The 13503-nt window shown below is 42.2% G+C and overlaps 1 long non-coding RNA gene across 1 annotated transcript; it reads right to left on the bottom strand.

Moving 5' to 3' along the window:
- Window positions 1-11463: 11463 nt before the first annotated feature.
- On the bottom strand, window positions 11464-12878 carry LOC147199024 (uncharacterized). Its single transcript, XR_015102161.1, has 3 exons — window positions 12595-12878; window positions 12121-12165; window positions 11464-11898 (listed from the first exon to the last, which is right to left on the bottom strand). It is a non-coding gene; the product is annotated as an uncharacterized LOC147199024 (long non-coding RNA).
- Between the last annotated feature and the right edge of the window lie 625 nt (window positions 12879-13503).

The following is a 13503-nucleotide window of genomic DNA, read 5'->3' as shown; positions in this document are numbered from 1 at the left end:
ATGTGCCAAGTCAGCTTAGTCTTGTTCAGTGCAGCAAGCTTCCATGAGAAAGGTGCTGCATCATTGATCAATATTACGTTGACAAAATAAACAAACAACAAAAATAAAATAAAAATTCTGTTAAGTTATATTTTGATGCCGATTGAAACTAAACTTGACAAGTTCATTCCAAAATTGCTGTAAAATATATATTTTTCTCCACAAATTAGCTGTTAGGAAAAAAACAAATCCTTCAGATTAGCAAAATTCAACTGATTCGCTGTCATAAGACTGGAGTAAGAGCTGATTACGATTTGGATTTCTCTTTCGCTGTGGGTGGAAACTTTTGGAAGACATTTGGAAACGTTTGTAGAGTCAAAATTGAGACTGTTTGGTGAGAGGTGTGTGCAGCTCCCACAAGGTTGATACTGTCAATATCTGCAAATAGAAAGCTAGGATAGTAGGAATTAAAACCATTAGTGCTGGCTTTTCTCATATTTAGTTTATTCTGGGGTTTTTTTTTGTGTGTGTTTGTTTTCAAAGCTTGTAACGATTCCGTCTTAGCGTTATATTCAGATTCATGTATTTCATATTTGAATAAAATGGGGATCCTGGAGCTCAAAAACTTGTCGCGATAGAGGAAAAACTGAGATCACTTTTGAATTCCGCACTCACAAACTCGTTACATGATTCAATTTGTTGACGAATTGCAACTACTGTCAGTGACTAATTGACTAGCAAAACAACTTTTTTGGCAGCCCGAGTTGACAATCATTATTGTAGAGCCAGCACAACTTGGATGACTGCTCAACATGAAACTATATCATGGACATGACATGCAGTAAAGTTGTGTAAAATGTGTGTCTGCCTGCTGGGCTTAATTCCACTTTCTGTGAACGGAGCCTCAGTCTGTTAAACTTGTATTTGTCAATTTATGTATAATATTATATTTGTCCTGCATTGCAATGCAATGTTCAGTATGTAAACTTGTTTGCTTTTAAAAAGGGGGTGCTCCGAAGGAAAAAAAAAAAAAAAAAAGTTGGGCGCCAGTGCAATCAGTTAGTCTAGACCAGGGGTCAGGAACCTTTTTGACAAAGAGAGCCATCAAAGCAAAATACTTGGAAATGTATTTCAATGAGAGCCATACACACATATATATATATATATATATATACACAGTATATATATATATATATATATATATACACAGTATATATATATAGTCCATTCGTCCTGAAGTGTACCATACTCAAATCATCTGGCTTGTCACCCGACAGATGGAGACAGTCCGATTCTTGCCACGGAGGATTTTTTTTTTTGTCATGTAGATTGGGTCGCGATTGGACGACTGGTGGGAATACGTCCTTGGCCTTTTGGTCGGACCATGCTTTCTTTTCAGCTGCAACGAAATTGGAGAAATGTTTTTTATTTGTGTAATTATCCATTTGCATTTAGACTTGGGAGTGGTTCCCTGGAGGCAGTCTCGGGAGTCCTCAGATGTCTGCAACAGCAACAACAACACAAAATATTGCTAGGTTTTTTCCTCGTTTGTTTTTTGATGAGAGAATTAATTGAGGATATCCGGTTAAACGTTCAATTATTGAAAATTCAGTCACTGAAGCCTATATTCTTCGAGCACCTGAAACTTAGTTGGGTTGTCTGCGATTGGTAGACATGGCTAGGAAACAGAAAGTTTCAGGTTTACGGAAACATAAGGGTCAATATTGGTTTGCAATAAAGCATTTGGTTCTTGTTTCGCTTATTTTTAAGGAGGGGTTTGATTTCAGCCACTGTAATGAGTACAATTATGAAGTGGAGTTGTCCGTTGGGTGCACCTGCAAACTTTTTCATTGGCTCAAATGTTTAATTAGACAATTACGGTCAATTATATCTGACATTTGCTCCGTGCCAATTGACCCACCCCAAAAGCCTCAAGAATCCGTGTCCGAAAATAAACGGAAAATCTGATGTTTTGTTTTGAAGTAGACAATTTTGTACGCTTCAAGGACACCTAAAAGACAAACTGGTTTCAGAGATTTTGTCTGGATGCCATCAAATTTGACTCACGTATACAGTACTAGACAGGCTATTCCAGGCCTATGTTGCCTTCAAATATGAACTACTCCAAATGAGATGTTTTTTTTTTTTTAATTCAGCCCCTGAAATCGATTTGGCTTAGCAACCAGAAATTTATTAGATACAGGTATGTCTATTTAAAAAGTCTGACAAACCCATGCCAAAAAAAAGACAGGCATTCAGCCATTTTGAATTGACACGGTCAATCCTCCCCGACTGGAGTATTTAAAATCATTCATCCCCCAAAGCCATTATCACTCTGCAAAATAAAATTCGGTACACATGCCTACCATGAGCAGACCAAAAGTCTCAAAATGCATGGCCAATAAAAGAGAGGTAATACAAAATTGTGAAGGATGCCTGAAAATACCGTACTTACATTTTTTTCTGCTAATTTGCTTGGAAGCAGTCATTGGAGTCATTTTCAGATGTGCTTCAAAGATGGCCGTTCGAAAAATTTTGTGCGATTGTTGCCATTTTTGAAAGACGTACTGCTCGGTAGGCGGGTGATGCAAAACGCCGAATGGTCGCATGCTGGCAGCGCATCGCGTATTGATACATTTGATAGTCACGTCTCTGAAATGTGTCAAACATCAGTTTTACAACCTCCCAAAAACTGTGTGCCCCACGTTTTTCTTTTTTTTCCCCCCCATTTGGTCCCAATCAGGAATCGGCAACATTCTTGGAACATGCAAGCAAATCACATTTTAAGATGCTGGTTACATAAATGTCATATGCAAAATAGGTCATTGCTCTTTGCAGGACAGTCCCAAGCTGTTTTTATTTACCATCTAATGTTGGGCGAAGCTTGGCATCAAAGTCAGCTAATCATTTCAAGGAAATGCCTCGAATGGAATGGGGTGAGAGAACTTGTTTAACACTCAACTGCAGTGGTGAAAAAAAACAAAAACGTTGCAATGTGCTGATGGAATGAATTTCAAAGGAAATGAATATTGAATACCTCCATCCATCCCTCCATTTTCTGATCCGCTTTATCTTCACAAAGGTCGCGGGGCGTGCTGGAGCCTATCCTAGCCGTCTTCGGGAAGTAGGCGGGGGACACCCTGAACCGGTATTTGCAAGGAAACGAAAAGCCCATTCAGGGACACCTGAATGGGCTGAATGTTGGCACTTAAACTTAACATGATAGGTCTGTATGTAAAATTACGTCAACACTAAAATTCAAGGGAAGTGATTTAAGGACTTCTTTGTGATGATTTTTACTGCGGGTAAAAGGAACACCGACCCATTTAACCCTCAGCATGACCCAAAAAGACAGGCAATAACGTTTATAATTTAAAAAAAAAAAAAAAAAAAAAAAAAAGATGTGAAATGAGAAAACTTTTTTTTTTTTTAGAAAGCCATGCAGTGGAAAATTTGTGCTGGTGCACCAAAGGAAAAAAACTTGGAGCGCAACCAGTTAGTGGAGAGCCTTGCCCCATAAGAAAGAGCAGCGAAACCCTCCTGTCTTTGTCACGTATGCGAGGTGGTGGTGGACCCCGAAAAGCAGGCAGGAGCAGGATGTATTTGAAGAATTGTATTAAAACAAAGAAAACTAAATCCCAAACACACAAAGTCCAAAGTATCAAACAAAAAACCATGACTAAAGCTAAAACATAATAAACTAAACATGACAGAAACTAAGAGCAAACAGTAGCAAAAGCAACAATGACCCGACACCGAGTCTTCGGGCAGGAGTCCTTTTATACGACTAATTACCAAATGGCCAACAGGTGTGCAGCTGCCGGGCAAGCCCTACAGTGCCACCTGTTGGTCCCTAAACCGAATCATGACAGCACCCCTCCCTTAAGGGACGGATCCCAGACGTCCCAAAGTTGTCCAAAAGCTTGCCTCGCCGGGGAACAGGAACTAAAAGCGACGGCAATCCTTGCCTCGCCGCAAAACAGGAACACACGCGACGGCGACCTTCGCCTCGCCGAAATACAGGAACTATAAGCGACGGTGACCTTCACCTCGCCAGGGAACAGGAACAAAAGCGACGGCAATCCTTTTGGCTGGGCGTGGCCTGACGTGGACGGAGCTCGACGTAACGGGGGACATGGAACAGCCGGACGTGAACAGGGGCTCGGCCTGACGTGGGCGTGGACGTGGCACGGCTCGTCGTCGACGTGAATGCGACTCGGCTCAAAACGGACACGTGACGAGCCTCGGCTCAACGTAGACGCGGCTCGGCCCACCGTAGACGCGGCTTGACGAGACGAAAACAGGACAGCCGCATCCCCAGCGCTGCCTGAAAGGGGAAAGGGGTGTCGGCCGCAGACGCGCTCCGCCAGGCACATGGTGGAACAGGGACCAATCCGTATTACCTGCGGGGTCCAGGTGATCGGGTCATTCTGTCACGTATGCGAGGTGGTGGTGGACCCCAAAAAGCAGGCAGGAGGGAGGAGCAGGGTGTATTTGAAGAATTGTATTAAAACAAAGAAAACTAAATCCCAAACACACAAAGTCCAAAGTATCAAACAAAAAAACCATGACTAAAACATAACAATGAACTAAACATGACAGAAACTAAGCGCAGACAGTAGCAAAAGCAACAATGACCCAACACCGAGTGTTCGGGTAGGAGTCCTTTTATACGACTAATTACCAAATGGCCAACAGGTGTGCAGCTGCCGGGCGAGCCCTACAGCACAGAAGAGCCTGTACAGATGTGTTCTGAAGACACTCAGGAAACTTTTCAAATGCTCAAGACAAGGAAGTGTTTATTGTGAGATTTGAAACTCTTCCTGGGAATCTTCCTCAGACTATTTCAACAAATCATCTGGCTTGTTGTCACGAGACGGATGGAGGCAGATCCATTATTTCCATGTTGGATTTTTCATCATCTAGATTGCGTCTTGATCTGTAGCCCGGTGGGCCGATTTTTCTGGCCATCTCCCTCTTTTCAACTGCGAAAAAAAAAATGCAGAACTTTTGTATGGTTAAAGCAGGCATTTGTACCATTCATTTGCAGTCTGCAGTGGTTCTCTGAAGGAAAAAGCCCCCAGATCCAATAACAACACAAAATGTTGCCAGATTTCTTGCATGGAGCTTTTCGTTGAAAAATATCATTGAGGACTTTCTGTAAAAATGGAAAATTCAGCCTCCCTCTGAAGCCCGTATTACTGAAGCACCTGAAACTTGGTTGTCACTGACTCGAGACGTTTGATTATGGCCACTGATTGTGGTACAAAGCCTGTTATCAGACACTGTGACATGTGGCAATGATGGTTTGCGTGCAGTTCATTTGGCCCCCATTGGGAGCATCCTGCTTCTCCTGCTGACTTGGTGTCACACCTGGCAACCATCAACACTTAGGTGGAGAGGACATTGAGGTGTGGTGAGGATATGCAGGTTTATTTTACTTTTGATCAGGAACTCCAGTCCTTTTCGTTTCCTTGTTTGAATTTATTTACGGTTGCCTGAAGTGCTCCCGTTTGTCTCTGCCGTCATTTATGTGTTGCCGTCTCTAAATAAGCTACACTTTGAGTACAATGGTGAGTTGTCGGGCGCACCTCGAAGGTTTCTAATTGCCTCAGATGTTTAATTCAAGTCATTTATGTCAATTACATTTGACATTTTGCACATGTCAAAGTCTCAAGAACCCATATAACAAAAGATACAGGAAGTCTGCCATTTGGCTTGAAAGCGACTTTTTGTACATATCCAGGGTCTCTCAAACACAAACTGGTCTTGAGTGATTTTCTCCTGTTGCTTTCAAATTTGTCTGACAAAAATTAAAGGGGCTATTCCAAGAACATCTTGTCAATTTGCTGAGGTCCTTCAAATGTGAGCCTCAATAAAAACTCAGTAAGGCTACTTTTAAAGGTACTTGAAAGGCAGTAAATTCAATGTGAAATTTTTATTTCTGAAAGTGAAATATGATTTCCTTTTTAATTTTATTTTTTTTAAACAACTTGATACATTTGGAATGTGTCGTGAGACGTGTTTCCCTGGCTTCTATAATTTGGTGCTTGTTTGCATTTTGGCATGATTTTTTAATTTTTTTTTTGCAAATTAGTGATAGGAAAATAAAACCAAATTTGCTTCATGAAGCAGTTGTATTTTTTTAAAGTCTTCTCAATGGCATTGTATTGAACAAAAGCATTTAAGAAATGTCAAGTTGGTATACTTTTGGCCCGATGTTGAACAGAGAGTGCCATCTCATGTCCAAACACTACAACTGCTTCATGAAGCAAATTATAAGTTGAATTTTCTCATCACTATTGCAAAAATAATAGAAAACAATTCTGGTGAGGTTGTTCAGTTTTTGTGTGTGTGTGTGTGTGTGTGATGACCCCCCCCCCCCCCCCACACACACACAGTCTTCGTCTCAATACTCTCTAATCTCGATAATGTCTTGTCCTTGGTTGACGCGGGATTGACTACAACTCTACCTGAAGCCAGTTTTGCTAGGCAACCACGAATTTGTTCGATATGTCAATGATGAATTGACCCACAAAAAAAGTATCAAAACGCATGCCCAAAAAGATCAAGTGATGCAGAATGGCGAATGGTGACATGTTGGCAGTTTACAGCAGACTGATGACTCACCTTCAATCACATTCTCAAATTTCGACAGAAAAGTAGACATTCATTTCTCAGTGTTGTGGAAACCGTCATCTAGTTTTCAAACCTCCCAAATTTTGCATAATCCTATTTTTGTCCCAACGTGTCCTGATAGGAAAAGGGGAGCCATACCGTCAGCATCCATGAAAAAAAGCAAGCGCGGCCACCAGCGCCAGGAGCAGGAAGACGACTTGGGCCCTCATGATTTCTTGTTCTCAATGCAGGACAAGGTGAGTGCACTGCATGCCACCAATCTGAACTCAAGAACATTTATATCATGCTGAGTGCGTCATTTCAAAAGTCCCTCCCATCACTTTCAAGTGCCCATCCTGAAACCAGTATGTGCAGCACTGAAATACAATTGAACCACTCTGAACATCCAGGGTATGGACATAGAGAGGGTGACCTCCTACAAGTACCTAGGTGTTCTTCTGAACAACAAACTGGACTGGTCTACAAACACGGACACCCTGATTAGGAAAGGACAGAGCCGACTCTTCCTACTCAGGAAACGGAGGTCTTTTGGGGTTCAGGGGTCGCTCCTTAAGACTTTCTATAACTCGGTGGTGGCCTCGGCCATCCATTATGGCATCATTGTCTGCTGGTCAGGCAGCATCTCAGCCCGGGACAGAAAGAGACTGGAGCGACTGGTCAGGAAGGCCAGTTCTGTCCTGGGCTGCTCCCTTGACACTCTGGAGGAGGTGGGCAACAGAAGGATGCTAACTAAGCTAAAAGCTATGATGGACACTCCCTCCCACCCTCTCCAGCCCGCCCTGACAGCACTCGGTAGCTCCTTCAGCCAGAGACTGTTACACCCGCGCTGCAAGAAGGAGAGATACCGACGCTCGTTCCTACCAACTGCTGTCAGGCTGCTGAATTAAAAAATAGCAACAATAATATTATTAATAATAATTAAATGATGTGGAAAACAACTGTAAATAGCACTGCGATTTATCCATTTTGTATTTATATTGCACTTAATTGAACGGTGTTTGGGTTTTTTTTTCTTCACATGAATGCCATATGCAAAGGAGATTATCTCTTTGTTCGGGACAGTATGAACTACTATTGTGAATATCTAATGTTGGGCAGAGCTGGGTGTCAAAGTTAGATAATCGTTTCGAGGACACACCTTGAATGAGAGGACTTGTTTATCACTGAACTGCGATGGTGTAGAACTGCTGCATTGTGCTGATGAAATGAACGTCAAATACTGAAATGTGCACATTCCGGAATTGGGACCCCATGTATTAAAAAAATATACTGTAAGTCGAGGTGTCTCAAAACCAGGGTGGGTAAAAATTGTGTCGTGTGTGTGTGTGTGTGTGTGTGTGTGTTGTGACGGAAGACTGCGAGTTGAACCGTTTTCATTTCTAAAGATATTGCATGAAATGAGACTGCTGACATAGGCCTGGAGGCTACCCCGGATATCCTCTCACAACTCCGTTCAGGATAAGCGGTGTTGAAAATGGATGGATGGATATCAAAATATTGAAGACATTTCTTTTTCAAACTAAACTTCCTTGCCATATTTGACATTTTTTCCCCACTTTATAGCATTTTTTTTTTTTTTTTTTTTTTGCCTCAACTACGAATGACCTCACGAGTTTTTCTGTTTTGAAAATGTAATGCTGCCTGTGTTTTCAAGGTTTGCTCGCCTCAATCGAGATCTTGGGTTATCTTGACAAAAAAAGCCTGTGCAGATGTGGAATGAAGACACCCGGGAACGTTTTCAAATGCTTCAGACAAAGAAACGTTTATTGTCAGATTTGAAACACTTCCTTGGAATCTTCCTCAGATTTTGACAAATCATCTTGCTTGTCACTGGGTACCTGGAGGCAGCCTGTTTTTTACGATGGAGGATTTCTTGTCATGGAGATTGCGTCTTGATCTGATGCCTGTTGGAGGGGATACTCTGCTTTGAACTGCAAAAAAAAAAAAAAGAACTTTTGTTTCGATGGTTAAGGGACGGCTTTGCACCATTCATTCGCAGTCTCGATGCGGAGTGGTTTTCTGGAGAAAGTCTCGGACGTCTCCGCTTGTTTTACTTTTGGTCGGGAACTTTAGTCCTTTTGGTTTGCTTGTTTGAGCTTATTTTCGATTGAGTGGAGTACTCCTTTTTTGTCTCTGGCGTCCTTTATACGTTGCTGTCTCTTCATGAGCCAAAGAGACCTAAACATCCATCCATCCATTTTCCGAACTGCTTGATCCTCACTAGGGTCGCGGGGGGTGCTGGAGCCTATCCCAGCCGTCTTCGGGCAGTAGGCGGGGGACACCCTGAACCGGTTGCCAGCCAATCGCAGGGCACGCAGAGACGAACAACCATCCACGCCCACACTCACACCTAGGGACAATTTAGAGCATCCAATCAGCATCCATCATTGGAATGTGGGAGGAAACTGCAGCACCCGGAGAAAACCTACGCAGGCCCGGGGAGAACATGCAAACTCCACACAGGGAGGCCGGAGCTGGAATCGAACCCGGTACCTCTGCACTGTGAAGCCGACGTGCTAACCACTGGACTACCGGGCCGCGAGACCTAAACAAACACCTATCAATCATGTGGAGTACAATGGTGAGTTGTCGGGCGCACCTCGAAGCTTTCTAATTGCCTTAGATGTTGATGTCAATTACGTTTGACATTTGGCACACGTTGCCAGTAGACCCATCTCAAAGTCGCAAGAATCCATGAAATCCAACACTAGCTGAAGCTAGTTTTGATTAGCAACCACAAATTTGTTCGATATGTCTACGATGAGTTGACCGACAAAGAAAGTAATCAAAAACGCATGCCCAAAAAAATCGAATGATGCAAAATGGCGAATGGTCACAAGTTTTGCAGTTGATGACTTACGTTCGATCACATTCTCAAACTTGACGTTTTCTTTGGTCTCGCTCGCTGTTGACAGAAAAGTAGACATTCATTTCTCGGTATTGTGTAAACCGTCATCTAGGTTTCCAACCTCCCAAATTTTGCATAATCCTATTTTTCCCGCCAAAATGTTTCTTTAAAGGAAATGGGGAGCATACCGTCAGCATCCTTGAAAAAAGCAAGCGCGGCCACCAGCGCCAGCAGCAGGAAGACGACTTGGGCCCTCATGATTTCTTGTTCTCAATGCAGGACAAGGTGAGTTCACTGCATGCCACCAATCTGAACCCAAGAACATTTATATCATGCTGGGTGTGTTTCAATCACTTCAAAAGTCCGCCCCATCACCTTTAAATTGTAATTATTTTCCTCCTGCTGGAATGCCATCCTGGTGCCAATCTGTCCAGCATTTCAATAAAATTCCCTAAATATAAGGCATCCACTCATAAACAATTTTGTTTGATTTTTGGAACATCATCAATCATAGAAGAAAAATTCTCCCTTCTTGATTTGTACACGTGACATTTTTTCACATGAATGCCATATGCAAAGTAGATTCTCTCTTTGTTTGGGACAGTATGAACTTTTATTATTGGGCAGAGCTGAGTGTCAAATTTAGATAATCGTTTCAAGGTTACGCCTTGAATTGTGGGGAATGAGAGGACTTGTTTATCGCTGAACTGCGACGGTGTAGACCTGATGCACTGTGCCGATGGAATGAGGACAAAAGGAAATGAATGTCAAATACTGAAATTTACACCTTACGGAATTCGAACCCCACGTATTTAAAACAAAACAAAACAAAACAAAAATACAAGTCCAAGTGTCTCAAACCCAGAGTGGGTAAAAATTGGTTGACCAAGGCATCACAGTAATTTCAAATTTTAAAAATCAGTAGCGCAAGTATGTTCAGCATTTCAATAAAATCCCCTAAATACAAGGCATCCACTCAAAAAGGATTTGTTTGATTTTTGGAACGTCATCAATCATAGAAGAAAAATTCTCCCTTCTTGTTTTGTACACACAATCACATTTTTTCATATGAATGCCATATGCAAAGTAGATGATCTCTTTGTTCGGGACAGTATGAACTTCTATTGTGCATATCTAATGTTGGGCAGAGCTGAGTGTCAAAGTTAGATAATCGTTTCAAGGACACGCCTTGAATTGTGAGGAATGAGAGGACTTTTTTATCGCTGAACTGCGATAGTGTGGAACTGCTGTAACAAATCAGTAGCTCGTCCCCCTCCAGGATGTCAACTAGCAATTTGTAAAATTTCTATTTCAGTACAATTACCCGGTGGGGGGGGGGGGGGGGGGGATTGACAGAGTCTTTAAAGCTCCCAACACTGAGTAGCACTTGCTTTATTGATTTCACCCAGGTTGGGTAATTGATATTCATTCTTTTGTGCGGGTGTGTGTGTGTGTGTGTGTGTGTGTGTGTGTGTATTATGATGGAAGAGTGTGAGAGACAATTCAATAAGACACCTGAGAACTCTTTCCACTTGTGAAAATATTGCATGAAAAGCGAAAGCAAGAACACGTGCCCGGAAGGCTGCTGGCTGTCTGCCATTATATTTTGAAGCGGACATTTTTGTATCTTCCGAGAGTCCCTCATAGACAAACTGGAGATTTTGTCCGGTCACTATCAAATTTGATTGACCTATTTTGCCTATTCCAGCCTCCTTTTGACAATTTCCAGGGGTCCTTTGACAATGAACTTCTCCACTTGGAATATTTTACAAAACGCAGCCTCTAAAGCCAGGGAACATTGAGTCCGAGTGGACCATGTCCTGTGCCGCCATCGTTGACATCAAATTACTTTGCTCTTCGGTCTGTTCAAAATCCAATGTGACGTTGAGTTCACACGTTTGCCCGTCTCAATCAAGATCTTTCATTGTTTTGACTAAAACTTTTTAATAAAGACGCATGGGAACTTTTTCAAATGCCATCGCCAAGGCAAAGTTTAATGTGAGGTTTGAAACTCTTATTTGTAAGCTTCCTCAGGAACATCCTGAAAAGAAGTCTTTGGCACTTGATTTTCTTTTCCTGGTCTTGCCTTGTGGATGCTTCGGTCATGTCGATCGCGTCTTGATTGGACTCTTGGTAGGACTCCTCCCACGGCCCCTTGGTCGGACTCTTCCTTGTCTTCAACTGCAAAAAAAAAAAACATGTGAAAGACAGCCTTTCAAAAGATTCTGTGCGATGGCTACTACTTTTGAACGACATTTTCCTTCTTGATTGGCAGGTGATGCAAAATGCCAAAGGGTAGCAAGACGGCACACAACAAGTACTCTCGGTAACCCTCATCTTCGTACGCCTTCCCTGTTGGAAGAAAAAAAAAACTTGGATACGCTCACCCCAATTCTCTTGCTCAACCCAAGTGGGATCTTCATTCTTGCTCTCTGTTGGAAGGAAAAAGAAAACTTTCATGTCTCATTGCTTTGTACACCGTCATTATTCCTCGATATCAGGAGTGTCAAACACATTTTCTTTTTTTTTTTTTTCATGAGCCACATCGTATTTACAGTTTATGCTTTGAGGGCCACTACGACAGTGAACCCATACAAATGTACGATCCCTTCATATGACGACAAACACAAATTGAAGGTGGGTGACTCACTCACCCCAATTCTCTTGCTCAATCCAAGTGGGATCTTCATTCTTGCTCTCTGTTGGAAGAAAAAAATAACTTTCATGTCTCAATATTGCACCCCCTCCATTTCTTTCCCATGGTGTCCTAATTTTGGGGAGACGACTCCGATTTCCCCTAATTAAATGCGAGCAGAGACTCTGCAAAAACCAACAAGTTCGGCGGATGCAAGACTGGCAAAACTGCTATCAAACAAGATGTCAAAATGTCATTTGACCTGTTCATGTTTTTTCAGCAAATATGACCTCCAAATGATGCAAATTCAACAAATGATTATTTTCAATTTTCCACAACCAATAAAATGTCTTGATACAGTGCTGTCCAATATAAGTTGGAACAGTGCATTTGAACAAAAACTGTTCTCAAAAAATACGAGTTGATCAAAATGAGAGAAAAACATCCTTTGCGTAACCATTTGGAGTGCAGTGTAAAAAAATCGGGAACATACCGTCAAAGGCCATGAAACAGGCAGGCACGGCAGCCAGTGCCAGCAGCAGGAAGACGACGCGGGCCCTCATGATTTCTTCTTCTTCTTCAACGCAGCAGAATGTCAGCTCGCAATCTGCCGAAGATTTGACCCTGGGATTTTTATATATTCCTGCTGGCCAGTCGGGGCGCGTTTAAACATCCCAAGCATCTGCCCTGTCAACTTGAAGGTGGAGTTCATTTAATTAGCTCTCGGCTGGATGCTGAGCACCGTATACGTCCTATATACATGGGGAAGCACGTACAACCAAGACGTCTGTGCTTTTGGAAATTCCATGTGTAAGAGGAGCAAAGGAGGAGTCTTGGTTTCTAATTACGTCTCTCCACTGCAATGTGTAACATACAGTAAATGCCAAATGCAAACGTTCAATCGTCTTAATTGTGCCATCTCATGTCAGTGTGCCAGGACTTGTTCTTCTGCCCTTACCTTTCCTGCGCCTCATGCAAAAGAAAATGAATGTCAAATGCCCCGTGCACTGAAATTTACACAAAACTGCAATTTGAACTCAAAGTATTTCAAAAAATAAAGTACGTCTTTAAACCTGGGGTGGGTAAAAATTGATCGGAGTTTTTTTTTTTTTTTTTTAATGTAGGCAAGCAAAGCTACAATGTTTATATTTACTGCACAGTTTTAAAAAAAAAACAGCTGGGTAAGAAAGCAAAGCCTCAACGATTTTTGAGGATTTTGGAGAATATGTGCCCTGCGACTGACTGGCGACCAGTTCAGGGTGTAGATGCCCTCCGCACAAAGTCAGGCCGGCTTAGGTTCCAGCAACTCCCCGCAACCCTATTCAGCATAAGCAGTGTTGAAAATGGAAGGATTAATACAGTGGTAATTTAATTGACCAGGATGCCCTTGCAAGGGGAAAGG

This window comes from Hippocampus guttulatus, chromosome 10 (assembly GCF_054856545.1).
Source record: "Hippocampus guttulatus isolate MCC_2025c chromosome 10, RoL_Hgut_1.0, whole genome shotgun sequence".
In the NCBI taxonomy this organism is placed as follows: Eukaryota; Metazoa; Chordata; class Actinopteri; order Syngnathiformes; family Syngnathidae; genus Hippocampus; species Hippocampus guttulatus.
The sequence above is the reverse complement of the archived record's forward strand: the minus strand, read 5'-3'. Positions and strand labels throughout refer to the sequence as shown.